The following is a 16,955-nucleotide window of genomic DNA, read 5'->3' as shown; positions in this document are numbered from 1 at the left end:
CGTCCAATTAAAAGGGTAAGAGTTTCTCCCCTTCCTATTTCCTTTTACATTAATTATTATATTAAATCAAATCTTTCCTCTTTTTTCATTAAAAAAAAAGAGTTTATATATATATACATACACTACTTTTAAAAATAAGTACATACATACAAATAAATTATGAATATATTCATTTACTAATCTTATTTATTTATTTATTTATTTTATTAATATTTAAAATATTTGCACAATAACATTCTTTTATTCATTTTTTTTATGAGTACATAATCATATCCAAATTATATAGACATATTTATATTTGAATATCATTTACAAATACATATCTTATTATAACAAAAAATAAATAAAAGAGGGGAGATTTGATTCTTTAGAGTTATGATATGTTAGCTTCTTAGAAAAAAATAAAAAATTATTATTCTTATTCTGTTGAGTACAAAAAAGTTTAATGCAGCTTGAGGGAATACTTTGTACCCTCAAAGACTGCATGGGGGCTTATGATTGTGTACTAAAAATATAAACCTTTTTTGTACATAATTATTTTTATAATGACCTAAAACATGGTCAAAAAAGAGTTAAGTTCCTCCTAAAGGTATTGGGCTAAAAGGATGGAACCCAAAATAACACCTTGAGGAGTTGAATTTCTTTTCAGTGGGAACTATATTGGTGGAAGTGGATTGGTTGGATTTGGAGTGTAAAGGTGTCATCTAGTTGAAAGAAAACCAAACTAGATGTCCCTTCACTAATGTCACATGTCAGGAGCTTTAGTTTAACGTGTGGGAATCAACTTCCTACCCTTTTCAGTTGACAAGACTTGAGGTGATCCCAAATACCTAAAGATATTTTAGAAAGAGCAGTAAACCAAATGTTAGACTAAAACCATTGGCCAAGGGGTGTCCTCTTCATCATGGTTTTACGCTATAAAAAGGACCTCAAACCACCTCTGTAAATCATCTTTTACTTCACTTTTCCTCCTTCATCTTTTACTTCACTTTTCACCTTCACCTTCAATCAGACTCTCACTTTTCACTTTCACTTTGATAATCTTCTTCTTCACAGACCTTGAAACCCTTTTCATCCTTTACTTTCACCTTCACCTTCACTTTCACTTTTTCACCTTCACCTTCATCCTCTTCTGAGAGCTTCTCTTCTCTGTAAACCATTCCTGTCCACTTTAAACAAAGCTCATTCATCCTCTTGTGACATTAGTGGAGGTCTCAACACTTGTTCTCCACCTCTCTTCCTCATTATTAGTTCTTGTATTGCTTATTTACCATTAGTAGAAGTGTCTTCCTCACAAGTTTACTTACCCCTAATCTCTCATCTTAACTATTATTTTTCACTTAATCTATTTTTCACAAAACAACCCGAATCATCTGGCGACTCCACTGGGGAGGAACACTTCGACGTGATGGCTAAATCCAGCAATACTCATCCTGGGCAGAATCAACCACCTAAGCGACGCTCAATAACTCTCGGGATCTCAACCTCAGCTTGGGATCACCTCAAGACGAGGACAGGCACAACCAAGAAGAAGAACACATGGAGCAGCAGAATCTGGGTGCAGGAGGAGAAGGAGCTCATGCCCATGCAAATTTCTTCACACCCCATGCTGGAGGTACCACTGGCATGCACACTCATGTAACCATTTCTGCTCATGTGTACAACTATATGATAGACAACCAAAAAAAGATGCAAGCTTTGATCACAGAAATGATGGCTAGAGATCAAACGAGGTATAGAACCCCCTCACCGCCTCCATTCACGAACCAGGAGAATATGGAGGAAGACGAGAACACCCCAGTCACTCGTCGGGAGTTAGCACATATTCTAAAGGGCAAAGAAGAAGCAAGTGAGCCCACTTGGGAGATAAGTCCACCATTTGGGCATGATATTTTGGCAAAACCATACCCTAAGGGGTACCAACCACCTACCTTTCATAAATTTGATGGTACTGGAAGTGCCAAAGAACACATCCTGTCATTCTTGGACGATCTCGGGGTGTTCAAGAATCACCAAGAGCTCAAGATCAAGGAGTTCTCAAAATCACTGACAAGAAGGGCGTTCACGTGGTATTGCAAGTTGAAAGCCAGTAGCATCAACACCTGGGAGCAATTAGTGACGGAGTTCTGCAACAAGTTCCTGGAAGAGGAACCCTCCATGCACATCATGGACCTGGGGAGAGTGAAACAGAGACAAGGAGAAGGATTAGTAGCGTTCGTCAAGAGGTACAGAGATCAAGCTTTACTTTATATAGACACTCTCCCAGAGCCACAATTGGTGTACGGGTGTATTAGAAATGTGGAAGATGGATCCCAAATTTATCTTTCTATGAGCAACATAAACACTTTCTCTGAGCTCTTAAAGAGAGCATCTGACATAACAGAGGCAATGAAGCGCAATGGAAGGAGATATAAAGAAGTTTCTCCTCTGGAAGTGTGTGCCGTTGATGGCAGGGGCAGAAGGAGTTCCTATTCTAAGGGTGTTAAGAAAAGCAGTCCTCCACCCCCACTACCTCTCTCCAAAGCTCAGGCCATGGTTGTCGTAAATGGATGGTTTGAGGATGGAACATTAAACCCCAAAACAGATAGAGAGCCACCAACATCTGAAGACTTAAGAGATCCAAGATATTGCATGGTGCACCGCAATAAGGGCCATGGGTTAACCGATTTTTATGTGGTGAGGACGATGTTTCATAGGCAAGTGAAGGAAGGAAAGATACTCCTAAATGGGGAACAAAACCAAGAAGGTGTAAAAAGCACTCATTTTTCTCAACATGATGTTGGAATGATAGGCATTGAAGGAGAGGTAATGCTGACAGAGATCGTAGATGAAGCAGAAGAGATGGTTACCATGGAGGAGTCCTTGGATGAAGACACCTTGACAAGAGGTCTTTTGAAGTCTCGAGGTTGTAGAATCATGTTCAACCAACTTGGCTTGGAACCCCACATTCAGAAAGAGGTGGCCAGAGCTCTAATAGGAGTCATTCAGAAGCATGAAAAAGGTTTTGGGGGCATCAACGCTCAACTCACAAGATTAGCAAAGGCCCATGCAACCGCCCTGGTGTTTCGGGACCCTGACTCATTTAATGGGGAGTTCTACCATAATAAACCATTGTACATGGAAGCAGTGGTAGAAGGCATGAAGGTCAGATTACATACACCAATTCTTCCCTAGGAACTACCCATTCCTATCTGGGACAAGTCCAGAATCTATCCTCAAAACTGAACTTGACTTAGTCACCTACCAAGCTTTCAACTGCAAAGTACTAACCCAACTTGCAAGGGGATTCCCACAGAATCATGATACACAACATATAGATGTACAAAGGACCTCTAAGACATCTATAGCTTTTTCTTTAATTTTGCACTCTCTGCCTTTTTTCTCTCACTGGCTTTTTCTTACAAATCTCACACTGTTTGCCTTTTTCACCATGAGACTCAGACAAACAAAACTAAAGAAAAGAAAACAAAATGTAACACATTGAAGGAGAAGAACTTCTGTTAGCTTGGGTAGCTATGAGAACTCTGTGCTTACTCTCCTTACTTCAACCCTTGGCCGTTCACCCTTATTATTGAAGGGAGAGCTTCCAAGGATGAAACCGGTTCAACCAAGCCACCAACATCTTCTCCATCATACAAGACTGGTTCGGACAGAGAGAAGAGAGAGAAAAACCGAAAGCAAAACCAACATGCATGTACCTCTCTCTCATCCCTTCTCATCAAGCTTCATCAATCTGAGCCTTCCATCTTGACTTTGTCCCCAAGAAAGATTTCTGACCTTTGATGAACTATTGATCCTTGACAACTCCATCTGTTCCATTTTTGCTTCTTCCTCTACGTAGCTCCAGTAGCTACCTTCTGTGATGGATGAACAAAAGTAGAAACGAGCTTCACCTCAAGGATCTTCTTCTCTGACCAAGGCCGATTGCTTCTACTTTAGGCATGAAGAACTTAAAGCTTCTTCTTCACATCTTCCCTTTTGTGGCAAAAATCTCAGTCACTCCATGCCTTAGATCTTCTTTTTTCACAGGCCATCATAACCTTAGCCGCTTGCTTCTTCCTAGCTTTTCTGTGATTTTTTCTGATAGCTTGCATCTTCTTCTTTCCTGTTGAAGTGACAACCGAAAGCAAGAGAGAGAAGAGAGAGCAGAGGAAAAGAAACTTTGGAAGCAATGAATGAAATTAAACCAAATTAAATCAAATTAAATCCCACTTCCATTCCCCTATGCATAGTAACGTGTGAAGCATTAAAAACAATCAAATCAATTTTGAATTTTCTCTTTCCTATTACCAATGCATCTTGTTACTAATGCATGTAATTAATCCAATTGAATTAACTTTGAATTCCATTCCCATGGAGAAAGGTAACTGAGGAAAGCATGCTTCCAATTCCTTTCTTTCTTTTTTAATTTCGAACCAACACTTTGTTGGATCAAAAGGAATTTGTTCTGGGCTTCTCATTGGTTTTCCTGGCCCAATTAACATTTGCAAAACAAGAATAATTCAGCCACAATGCTTTTGGTATCAAAGGCTGAATGTTTTCTCAACATATTGGGCTTTATGTTTCTTATGCCCAATGATCAAAGTTCTGCACACAAAACAGAAATTATTAAACAAATAATTTTGAAACCAAAATCAAATTAATAATTTCTAATTAATATTTTTAACAATGTTTGATCATCATAATAATCTGAAGTTTTTCAAACTCAACAATCTCCCCCTTGATGACAAATATTATTAAAAATAGAATAGAAAAAGGATCAAGGATTTAAAAGAACTCCCTTGAAGATTTTTGAATCCTCCCCCTTTCCATTTATCATATAGCTCCCCCTTAATGTGTGCATTTTTCAGTGGAAGCTGTACCTGTAACATGCTTTCAACAGTTCCAAAAAATATTTTATGCATTCAACATATGGAACCATTTAAACAAAGACATGTTGAAAGAAGTGATTTTTGAGCAAATAATTAGGACTTAATTTCAGATAACATGATGCTAAAAAATGTTCATGTAAACAAAGTATGTCAGAGTACGTTTAGAGTACATTTCATCAACTGATCAATACTCTACATACCGCATATATCAACATGTAAAAAACAAATCCTTACCAAAAAAAATGTTTCCTGCCAAACTAAACAATTTCTCAAATAGATAAATCACACAGCCAGCATATAAACCCTTTTTAACCAAAAGAACAGAGCATCAATAATCATAAAAAAATCATTAAAAAACAAAAATCAGAACTTCAGAGTACAAGAATTGGATCCCCAATTCTATTTTCATCAACCTCTCAGCCCCCTTTTTCTTTTCTTTTTAATTCCTTCCCCTTTTGTCATCAAGGAGGGGCCTGCAAAACAGATGAAAAACAACATGTCAATAATGCAGATTTTTTATTAAAAAAACAAAACAAGGTAGTTAAGGTATCTCAGTATAGTCATCCAATAGTTCATAAAACACTAAATCAAAAGAACAATAAAACAGAAAGAGTTCAAAGTTATGGGCAGCAAAGAGCACATCAGTCAAGTATCAGAAAGATTTATATCTGAGCCGAGTTGATCATCTTCTTCATCCGACTGGGTCATATCTTTCTCTAAGCTCTTGATCAGCAGATTGATCCTCTCATTGCACTTGGTCCAGGCCTTTTCGTTTTCATATGCTTGTTTCCTATCCTCTTTGTAAGACTTGACCATCAGATTAGACATGTGAGAGAACTCATTCAACACATCCTTGACAGAGTCTGAAAGTTTAGAAAATTTAGAAGGAAGAGATTCACTTTCACTATCAGAGAGCATAGACGCCATTGAGCTTTTTCCTTTTTTTTATTTTTCATAGATTCAGGAAATCCACCTCCCTTTATGGTAGAAACCCTGTTCTCTACAGGCTCATTGATTAGATCAACATTGAAATATTCAAAAATGCAAGTCAGAAATATCCTATAAGGTAAATTTGCCTTTTTATCACTGCGAACACAATCCCACATGTGTCGCACCATGAGATATGCAAAAGAGATAGATGCAGAGGTAAGAATAGCAAATAAAACCAGGGTATCACAAACAGTTACTCGCTGATAGGAACCACTTTGGGGCATTAGAACATGATTAATGATGCGATGAAGCAGAGCTCTCACAGGGCCGAGAGCCTTGTGGGTCAGGACAGTTCCATCAAGTGCAGAAAAGTTCTCACAAACTCGAGACAGAGCAACTTGAAGGGAAACCCCAACATGGGAGTCCCATTTTCCAGACATGTACGTCCTTGCTCCTTCATCTTTGTATCATAGGGCAGCACTCACTGTGTCTCTATTTAGAGTTAGATGAACCTTCTTGACATAAGAGTGTAGAGCTCCAAATTTGGGTAAACCGGTTTGCGAATTTTAAACAGCGGAGTCCATTTGAGTTTGTCAAAGAGAGTAGTAAAATCTATACCCAAACTTATTTTTAAAATCCAGTGAGTCCAAGTTTGGTGGCTCTCGAGTGTTGTGAAGAATATAACCCTTCGAACGCTGAAAGGGTGCAGTTCGGCCAGAATGATGGGGAGTTGAGCGCCGTGGAGGTGAAGGTGGTGGTGAAAACTGAGATGCTTCTTCTTCCTTAGGCATTGGAACCTTTTCTTTTGCGTCTTTCTTATGCGAGGAGGTTCTTGGATGAATAACCTTCTTCCTCATTGAACCGGTTGAGTGAGACGATGGAGATGAGGATAAAGCAGAGTGAATATGAATATGAGTGTGTGTTTGAGGGGCAGAGGAAGATGGAGGTTTTTTGGTAGAGGGGGTTCGGTTGCTTCTTCTAGTAGCTAACTTCTTTCTCATGATAGAAGATGAAGTAGATAGAGAGAAGGTAAAGAGTGGCTGAAGAAGATGGAAGGTGGAGAGAGGTTTAATCACATTAAATGCTTAGTGGAAGGAATGTCATTTAAAGAGAAGAGCATTTAATGAAAATATTTTTCAATCAAGGAAATTTAAAATTAAAATAAGTAACTGAAAGATCTTTTCCTTGAAACGTGGGTGAGAATAAGGAAAAAGATATTGACTTGACATGAACTCCCCCTATAAAGATATGATGTGATAACCTTTCAAGAAAAATATTTAAAATTATTTTAATGAAAATATGATGAAAAAAAATGAAAACGGGTCAGACTCATGGAATGGATCAAGGAAGTTGGATGGGCATGAGTTCAAAGTCACAAAGGTCCAGTCTCCCCTTGATTCACAGCTTGTTCATCATATGCCCGGATTACATACACCAATTCTTCCCTAGGAACTACTCATTCCTATCTGGGACAAGTCCAGAATCTATCCTCAAAAACATGACTTGGTCACGTACTAAACTTTCAACTGCAAAGTGCTAACCCAACTTGCAAGGAGATTCCCACAGAACCATGATACACAACATGTAGATGTACAAAGGACCTCTAAGATATCTATAGCTTTTTCTTTAATTTTGCACTCTCTGTCTTTTTTCTCTCACTGGCTTTTTCTTGCAAACCTCACACTGTTTGCCTTTTTCACCCTGAGACTCAGACAGACAAAACTAAAGAAAAGAAAACAAAATGTAACACATTGAAGGAGAAGAACTTCTGTTAGCTTGGGTAGCTATGAGAACTCTGTGCTTACTCTCCTTGCTTCAACCCTTGGCCGTTCACCCTTATTATAGAAGGGGAAGCTTCCAAGGTTGAAACTGGTTCAACCAAGCCACCAACATCTTCTCCATCACACAAGACCGGTTCGGATAGAGAGAAGAGAGAGGGAAACCGAAAGCAAAACCAACATACTTGTACCTCTCTCTCATCCCTTCTCATCAAGCTTCATCAATCTGAGCCTTTCATCTTAACTTTGTCCCCAAGAAAGATTTCTGACCCTTGATGAACTCTTGATCCTTGACAACTCCATCTGTTCTATTTTTGCTTCTTCCTCCACGTAGCTTCAGTAGCTACCTTCTGTGATGGATGAACAAAAGTAGAAACAAACTTCACCTCAGGGATCTTCTTCTCTGACCGAGGCCGATTGCTTCTACTTTAGGCATGAAGAACTTAAAGCTTCTTCTTCACATCTTCCCTTTTGCGCCAAAAATCTCAGTCACTCCATGCCTTAGATATTCTTTTTTCACAGGCCATCATGTAAACCCCGATTAATTAGTAGATAATTAGTCAGTAAATTAGTTTTTAATAAGGAGGATTATAAATGCGAATATTATATCAAATTAGGATAGAGCTCATTGAAACGAGAATTTTGACACTAATTTCGAAGAAAACGGTCCAAGATTGGACCGAACGGGCCGAACCGGTTGAACCAGACTCGAACTGGGCTATCGGTCCAACCAGACCAGACCTTTTAAGTGAACCCAAGCCTTTCTTCCCCTTCATTTCACCAGGAATGAAACTAAAGCATGCATAGGGGAGAAAGGAACGAAACTTTACCGAAACCCTAACGGTGAACTCCGAACGCCGTAACTTCTCCATCCGAACTCCGATCGTAGCACCGTTTGCGACCACACATTCACCGCGTCGAGCTCTACGTTTCTATCTAAACAATTTCATAGATAACTTTTTATTTTACACTCAGTCTTCATTTCCTCTAATTTTTGAGTTTTGAGAAGGGGTGTTGAATTTCTTTGATTTTTGATATTTTAGGATCTAATTAGCTTGAGAAAAATATTCACTCTTGCTTATGTGAAGCTTGGGTAAGGTGAGAATATAATAATTCTATTTTAATTTCATTGGATTTGAGCTTTGAGTATTAAATTGGATATATATGCGTTATAAATGTGTATTAGGTTGTGAATAAATAATTGGAGCTTGAAATTGTGAATACTGGAACTTGGAAGAAGTGGATTAGTTGAGGTTTTGAGGGCTGTGTTCTTTTAGGAAAATTGTCTTGGAATAATACTTGGGAATCGGCTAAGGTATGGTTTAGGTTTCTTACATTTAATATATAATGTTTTGTGAAAACTTAGGCTAGATGACCATAGGATAAGTTGGAATGCAGGTGTATATTTAATGTTTAGTAATGGGTTGATTAATATGCTTGGTTTGGTTTGGTGATTTCTTTGTAAGATGATATTGGTTGCTAGTTGGATCTTTAAAAGGATATGTGATTGAATTGTTGATTATATGGCTATATTTTGGTTTGGTTGAATGATGATTGATGAAAATATATGGAGCTTGTTGAGGATTATTGTTGGCAATTTGGATTGGTGGTAATAGGTTCAAAAATAATTGGAATGGAAATTTTGAATGAAAAATGAGGTATTTTGTGTTAAAAGCCTAGGATTTGTGAACTATGATTTTTAGTTGAATTTTGGTTGTTGGATTTGAATATTGTATGAGTATAATTGTTGATCTAAGGTAGATTTATTGTGGTGACTGTTATGATGATGAGGAAGGGTATGTTGAATTGAAAAGAATGCAGGTTTGGACCCGAAAAGGGTGGCAAAGTCCGAGTTTTAGAGGAAATGCTGCCGAAATTTTATAAAAATTAGAGATTTTGTTTATATGATTATTTAAAAAGATTTAGATTCAAAGGTTATATGGTTTGATTTAGAGTTATTAAGAAAATGAGCATGTTTTAAGTTTGATTCATTTAGAAAAGAATGAATTATGTTTTGAATTGAAACTATTGATGGACGGAATAGGAGGTGTGATAATGAAAGATAAGGATTGAATATGATTGATGTATGATGATGAATGAGATGCGATTGAGAATGATGTGAATGTTGATGAATTATAATTGAATTATTTATATGGCTTGAATAATTTAATGATCTGAGATACGAGGTTCCCTGGATTAAGTGCCGTGGCTTGCCACCACGTGTACCAGATTGAAAACTCGATACTCTGTTGACCCTACGACGTAAGTGTGACCGGGCACTATATAAATTCCCGGGAATGTTACCCCCGTTGAGTAATATTGATTATTTGAGATAAAGCTATGCATAGACTCTTGGGGATGCACGTCGGGGGATAGTCTAAGGACAATTCAAACTTGTCGGGTTGGCTGGATAACTGACAGATGAGCCTCATCAGCCTAGGACAGGCATGCATCATCTGCATATTACTTGAATTACTTGCTTGTGCTTTAATTGGGTGTGGCTATCTGTGCTTGCCATGTTAAATGTGTATTTGTTACCTGCAGTATTTGTAACCTTCTTGTGCTTGCCTTTATCTGTCTATTTGTCTGTGAAAATGCATGATGGAGTTGGAGGTATGGAGGAATGGCAGCATGGGACTTAGATTTAAGGTTAATTTAAGTTAGGTTTAAATATTCTTAGAAACCCACCTTTTATGGCTTCTTTTTAGTACTTTAAGCTCTATAATCTAAGTGTTGGCGTTCTAGGATTGCCTCTGGCATTCCCAGGACCTTATATATTATGTGTGTGACACCTTTACCATACTGAGAACCTTCGGTTCTCATTCCATACTATGTTGTTGTTTTTTAGATGCAGGTCGAGAGGCATCTCGTTAGGCGTCTGGACTCTTGAAGCGGAGTAGTTACTGGGTTATTTTGTTATACTATGATATATATATATATATATATATATATACACTTAGCTTTCTCTCCATATAACTTATTCTTTTTTATCCTCCTAGAGGTGTATGGAGAGGCAGGATTTTGTTTATGTACATTTGTGTTTTGGATATGTATATATATGTACATATGTGTGTATATTCTCCGGCCAGTCTTGACTTCGCAGGCTGAGTTAGGAGCTCGTTATTTTGTATTTTTGACTCTCTGTTCCTGTTTTGGGTTACTTTACACTTGACAGCGGTAGCTTTCTTAGCACACAAGTTAACTCATTTCTCGAGCGTTGCGCTTTTATTTCACGATTTCTATTTCCTCTATTCTTCAAGGATCCTAGCATATTATAATTTTTTTGCTATTATATGTACTTATTTTATTTTAGAGGTCGTAATACTACACCACCTCTATTTTACGACTTAAGCATAAAGCTCGGTGTAGTGGGGTGTTACACATCATAACCTTATCCGCTTGCTTCTTCCTAGCTTCTCTGTGATTTTCTCTGATAGCTTGCATCTTCTTCTTTCCTGTTGAAGTGACAACCAACAGCAAGAGAGAGAAGAGAGAGAAGAGAAAAAGAAACTTTGGAAGCAATGAATGAAATTAAACCAAATTAAATCCCACTTCCATTCCCCTATCATAGTAACGTGTGAAGCATTAAAAACAATCAAATCAATTTTGAATTTTCTCTTTCCTGTTACCAATGCATGTAATTAATCCAATTGAATTAACTTTGAATTCCATTCCCATGGAGAAAGGTAACCATGGAAAGCATGCTTCCAATTCCTTTCTTTCTTTTTTAATTTCGGACCAACACTTTGTTGGATCAAAAGGAATTTGTTTTGGGCTTCTCATTGGTTTTCCTGACCCAATTAACATTTTCAATACAAGAATAATTCAGCCACAATGCTTTTTGTATCAAAGGCTGAATGTTTTCTCAACATATTGGGCTTTATGTTGCTTATGCCCAATGATCAAATTTCTGCACACAAAATAGAAATTATTAAACAAATAATTTTGAAACCAAAATCAAATTAATAATTTCTAATTAATATTTTTAACAATGTTTGATCATCACAATAATCTGAAGTTTTCCAAACTCAACACACTTAATCACACAATTATATCCACATCATAATAAATACATAAACTTATTCAAAACTTTCAAATACAAATCTTTTCCTTCTAAAATCTTAAAATGACAGATAACGAGGGGTAAAATCTCAACAAAACCATCAATTAGAAAATACAACACATATATAAATCTTGTAGATTGGTTGCGGCTTCGTGCCAAAAGCTTCCTGAATCTGTCACTGAAAAGAATTTCTGTAGGGGAGTGAGAACATCGTCTTCGAAAGGGTTCTCAGTAGAGGGTTTAAGAATTGTTATAAGAAGATACGTATAAAAGAAAAATTAATTTCAAGATAGTGATTATTGTTCGTCCTATGAATCTTTTTAAAAAAATAACGGCTAATCGTCCAAAACCTTTTCAAAGAAATAATATTTAATTTTCCAGAAATCCAAAACCTTTTTTTTTATAAGAAAATCTTAATCAGTTTCCTAAACTGTATGAATGACCAACTTATTCCAAACATAGGTTCATTAAGTCTATGCTGAACTAGTTTGATTTTTCATACTTTACTAATAACTCAATCAGAAACCAATCTCAGCCTTCAGCTCATCACATAATCAATCAACACAATCATCATCTCATCACCAATAATCTCAAAAGTACCGCATTAGAACAAACACGGACAAAACAGACAAGGAAAGTACAGGTATAGATAGCAGTTAATAACAGTTTAGCAATTAGGCAAACCAAAATAAATTCAAACTCAAGCAAAGCATACAAATGCATATGATGCATGCCTATCCTATAGCTAATTAACTCATCTGTCGGTTATACAGTCAACCCGACATGTCCTAGTAGCTAACCATGGACAGAACACAAAACACGGAGCAAGTGGGACAACGCTGCAACCCTTGCATCTTACCCGCGTAACCAGAGCAGGGGACAACTTCAACCTGCCTCTTACCTAAGTGGTGTTACAGTTCTCAACTCGGAGCAAGCAGTGACAGAACTCAACCCGTCAACAATAGCCTGTACAGCAGTAGCCCCATCATCAACCGTATCACCTCACTCGCGTCCACGAGATGCCTTTTGGATCTTGTCCACACCGAACAATCGATATTAAGGTGATCAGTCTTAACATCTCAAGTCTAGTGTTTCGAATCTCCAAAAGTATTGCTCATGAACATTTATGCTATATATGTCAATAGACATCCTAAATAGCATATACACACAGCTAAAGTATGCTCAAAAGCATAGTCAGTCCGTTCTTCAGACTCTACAGGAACAAACTGCTCTGATACCATAATGTAACGCCTTACCACATAGAGCTTTACACCTAGAACGTAAACCAGAGGTGGCGAGGCGCTACGAACTCTAAAAAATAAAAATAAAAAATACTGATGTAATATAATTGAAGGAAGTTGTAACTAGGGGTCTTGAAAGAGAAGTTAATAAAAAACGAAATAGAAAACGCATTACTCACGAAAGATTAAGCAGAAAGGTAGATAAGATAGAACGGAAAGGATAATATAGAGTCTTTCTGAGTCAGAAAATGTGCTTTCTACGAAAAACCGTGAAAAATCGCGAACCGGCAGTTGAACCGGTAGAACCGGTTCAAGTCTGCCTGGTACTGCACGAGAAAAGTGAAAACCGTCAAAAAATCTTAGAAAAACATTAGAAATGGAAAACCGGGCTTTAATTTTAAAGATTTGGCCTGAAGTTAGGACAAACGGGCTAAAAACGCTAACGGATTGGACCTGGTCCAAGTTGGGCCCAAGCCCAACATATAAATACACTTAAATGAACCCATTTCAGCCACTTTCACCCTCATAAGGTGGCAAACGGGCCTAAACCCGCCGGGCCGGCCCACGTAACCCGCCAAAAAAGGCGGGCTGGGCTGGAAAATTGGGACCACCAAAAAGCAAAAGCCCGTTTAACCCGCACCGCTTAAACCGCGGGTTTTGGCGGGCTTTGGCGGGGCGGGGCGGGCTTCCCCACCGGGCTTAGTATTGTTTTAGCAAGGGGGTATTTTTACAATTTTTTTACCAAAACCCAACTTCTCCCAACCCAACTTACAAGAGAATGAAGATAAAAATTGAGTGTTTTGGATTATGTTTATTTTGTTTTAGAGACAATATTTATAATTATATTTTGAATTATGTTTATTTTGTTTTGGAAACAATATTTATAATTATGTTTTGGATGAAAACTTAGTTTATAATTATATTTATTAGATATTTATAATTACAAAGACTTTAATATTTGTGAATATAAAAATTATAATTTATTTATACTTTTAGAAATTATAATAGTTAAAAGTAAAAAATAAAAGAGATTTTTTATGCCTTTATATATATTATTTAATAGTTAAAAGTAAAAAAAAAAAAGAGGATATTTGGCGGGCTTAGCCCGCCGGCCCGCCAGCCCGCCATTAGGCGGGGCGGGCTAGGATTCTGGGACCGCCTCACTAGGCGGGGCGGGCTTCCCCACTTGCCACCCCTATATACATACATAAAACAAAATACTTGTTTCTCCAAGTTTACCTCTAAGAGGGACAAACTTACAAGTTATATACAAAGTGGAGAATCTATATACATATATAAACATAAACAAAATACAAATACCAAGTCCCAAGATAGTTCTTCACTTCCAAGAGTCTCCAGAATGCTCAGTGCAGTGCCTCACGACCTGCATCTGAAAATAACAATATATGTATGGAATGAGAATCGGGGGTTCTCAGTATAGTAAAGGTGCCCACATAAATAATATATAAGGTCCCGAAAAAAGCCAGAGGCATTCCTAGAACTCCGACACTTATAATCAAACTTAAGGAAAGTAAACTAAACTAAAAAGTAGGTAACTGTCTAAGGTTCTTAAGTCCTAAATCAATTTCTAACTTAAACCTTCACTTTCTGCTTCCTCCAGCCCTCCGAAACACCGGTGGAATAGCCCTCGTCACTCTTCCGCCAGACAAGGGACCTCTCAAATGTAAGCACAAGCAAAATAGACAAGGAAAGCACAAGCATGGATAACAAGTACAGCAAATAGGACATATAGCAATTAATTACAGTCAAACAATTATGCAAGCCAAAGCAAAGTATTCTCAAACAAATCACACAAATGCACGCGATGCATGTCTGCCCTACGACTGATGAGTCTCATCTGTCAGTTATAAAGCCAACGCGACATGTCCGGTAGCTAACCCGGACATCGTCTTCTTGAAAACATGTGAGCGGTACAGTACCACTATCCTCACCTTGTGAGCGGTAAACCACCTCGATCTCCACCATCTGCAGCCGGTAAACCACCTCGATCCCCACAGAAATTTTCAATTAGAAATGAACAACCTGTGGGCGTAAATAACCACGATCCCCACCTCAACTGCAATCCTTGACAAGCGGTACACCACCATGATCCTTGTCAGGTGCATAAATTACAATTTCATAATCCGTGGACGGTAACCAAAAATAGTTTCATTTTCAAATTCATTATAAACCATTCATACATTCATTATATCTGGCATATTCGCAACCTTCCATACTTCCTCAATTAATCAATCATAACCACAATATATCATTACAGTCATTATACCCCCTCTCATACACTCACATTTCATCAATTCAAACTCAGTTTTCATCATTCTTCTTTCTCATCTCTTTCCCGGAACAAGCGGACAACGCCACTGCCTCTTATCCGGGGGTCACATATCTCATTCATTTACATATTCTTTGAGCTAACTTCAAAACCATTTTCGAATTTAAACTCTTTTCAAAAGACAAAGAAAAACTATTTATTAGTTAAACCCCTCGACAAGGCCTCTAGACTTTAGGGGAGCGATAACCAATCTCATTTCAAAATCATATCATTTAAACTCAAACATAATTCATTCTTTTCTTAAATAAATTAAAATCAAATAATACAATTCTTTCAATCCAAATTAACCAAAATAAAACTTCTCAGAATTCTTCTAAAAATTTCGACAGCACCTCCCCTAAAACTCAAACTTCTACCACCCTTCAAGGGTCCCAACCATCAGACCAAACACCTCTCAGTCATTCAGATCATTCCTAGTATCAAATCATTTCAAAATCAAACCTATTCCAATATTAAATCTTTTTCAAAAACCAACCAACTCCAATAACAAACCGTTTATAAAATCGAATCATACATCTCTCAACCAATCCATTCAATTTAATGTCACAAACTCACCATCAATTCTCAACACATCAACAATCATGTTTATTTTATACTCATCAAAGTCACAATCCAATACATACAAGTTCATCTATCCTTTATACACACATCATATACCATATACATAATCCATCAATAATTCATTCAGTTCATTCCTATCTTATAGTCTTTTAGCCTAAGTTTTCACGTTACATTATATTTTATCTACGAGAAACCAAAATCATACCTTGGCCGATTCCTCCTTAAACCCGGAACACCTCTATTATCCACCGTTCTTCAAGCTCCAAAGCTCCAATTCCTCACCAATTGAATTTTCAGTTCCCAGGATTCAATTTCAAGCTTCCAATATCCACCAATTTAACTCCAATTCAACAAGATACACGATCTAATTCATACAATACCACAATAATCAACATTGATCTCACTAAATCACCAATTCACAAGGGTTAGGATTTTCTTACTGTTAACCACGAGTCAAATGGACAAAATTCGGTGATTATCCACCGCTAGAGTATCCCTAAACCATCAAAATCACAAAATTGCTCAATACTAAAATCCAAAATCATGAATTGAAAAGGGGAGAATTGGGTGAAAAAACATGATTCTCTTACTAAATTGTTCGATAAATTTTGTAGAGAATTCTGAGACGAATATGTAGCAGCTGACGACTCGTCAATCAGAATTTTAAATTAAAAATTATGGACGATTTTGAATTTTCGAAAGTGAAGATTAAGTGTTTACTTTAAAATAATAATTAATTTATTAATTAATTATTTACTAACTACTCGAGATTTACATGACCAACGGTAATAAGTGATGCAACGCGAGTATAATATGATACAACAACTGAAACAGTTAAAAGTGATACTAAATGATACGATTAAAGGACGTGGGAGAGAAGGTAAAGAGTTTAATAATTTTTTTATTATAAATGAGAATAAAAATAATGAAATTAAGATTACTTTTAATTTAGGGATTTTTTTTCACTTGTTAAACTGTTTTTACAATCTATATATTAATTGGATACAATTAAATATTCTAATTGGTTATCTAATAAAATTATTTATATAGAATTTATTTATTCATTTCATTATTTGAATGTTCAGATAGTAACTATTTTAAGTGATTGGGTTTAATTTGTCCTATTTTAAAAACTCTTTTACATATGTATTTGTATATTGG

The 16,955-nt window shown here is 36.8% G+C and overlaps 1 long non-coding RNA gene across 1 annotated transcript in view; it reads right to left on the bottom strand.

Annotated features, from left to right (window-relative positions):
- The window catches only part of LOC110270356, an 18,139-nt gene continuing 15,409 nt past the window's right edge, over positions 14,226-16,955 (bottom strand). Inside the window, exons 2-3 of the long non-coding RNA XR_002359801.1 lie at positions 15,255-15,261; positions 14,226-14,236 (exon numbers count right to left, since the gene is read on the bottom strand). This is a non-coding gene — a long non-coding RNA (uncharacterized LOC110270356). The remainder of the gene's footprint in view (positions 14,237-15,254; positions 15,262-16,955) is intronic.

This window comes from Arachis ipaensis, chromosome B03, assembly GCF_000816755.2.
Source record: "Arachis ipaensis cultivar K30076 chromosome B03, Araip1.1, whole genome shotgun sequence".
NCBI classification, from domain to species: Eukaryota; Viridiplantae; Streptophyta; class Magnoliopsida; order Fabales; family Fabaceae; genus Arachis; species Arachis ipaensis.
The sequence above is the reverse complement of the archived record's forward strand: the minus strand, read 5'-3'. Positions and strand labels throughout refer to the sequence as shown.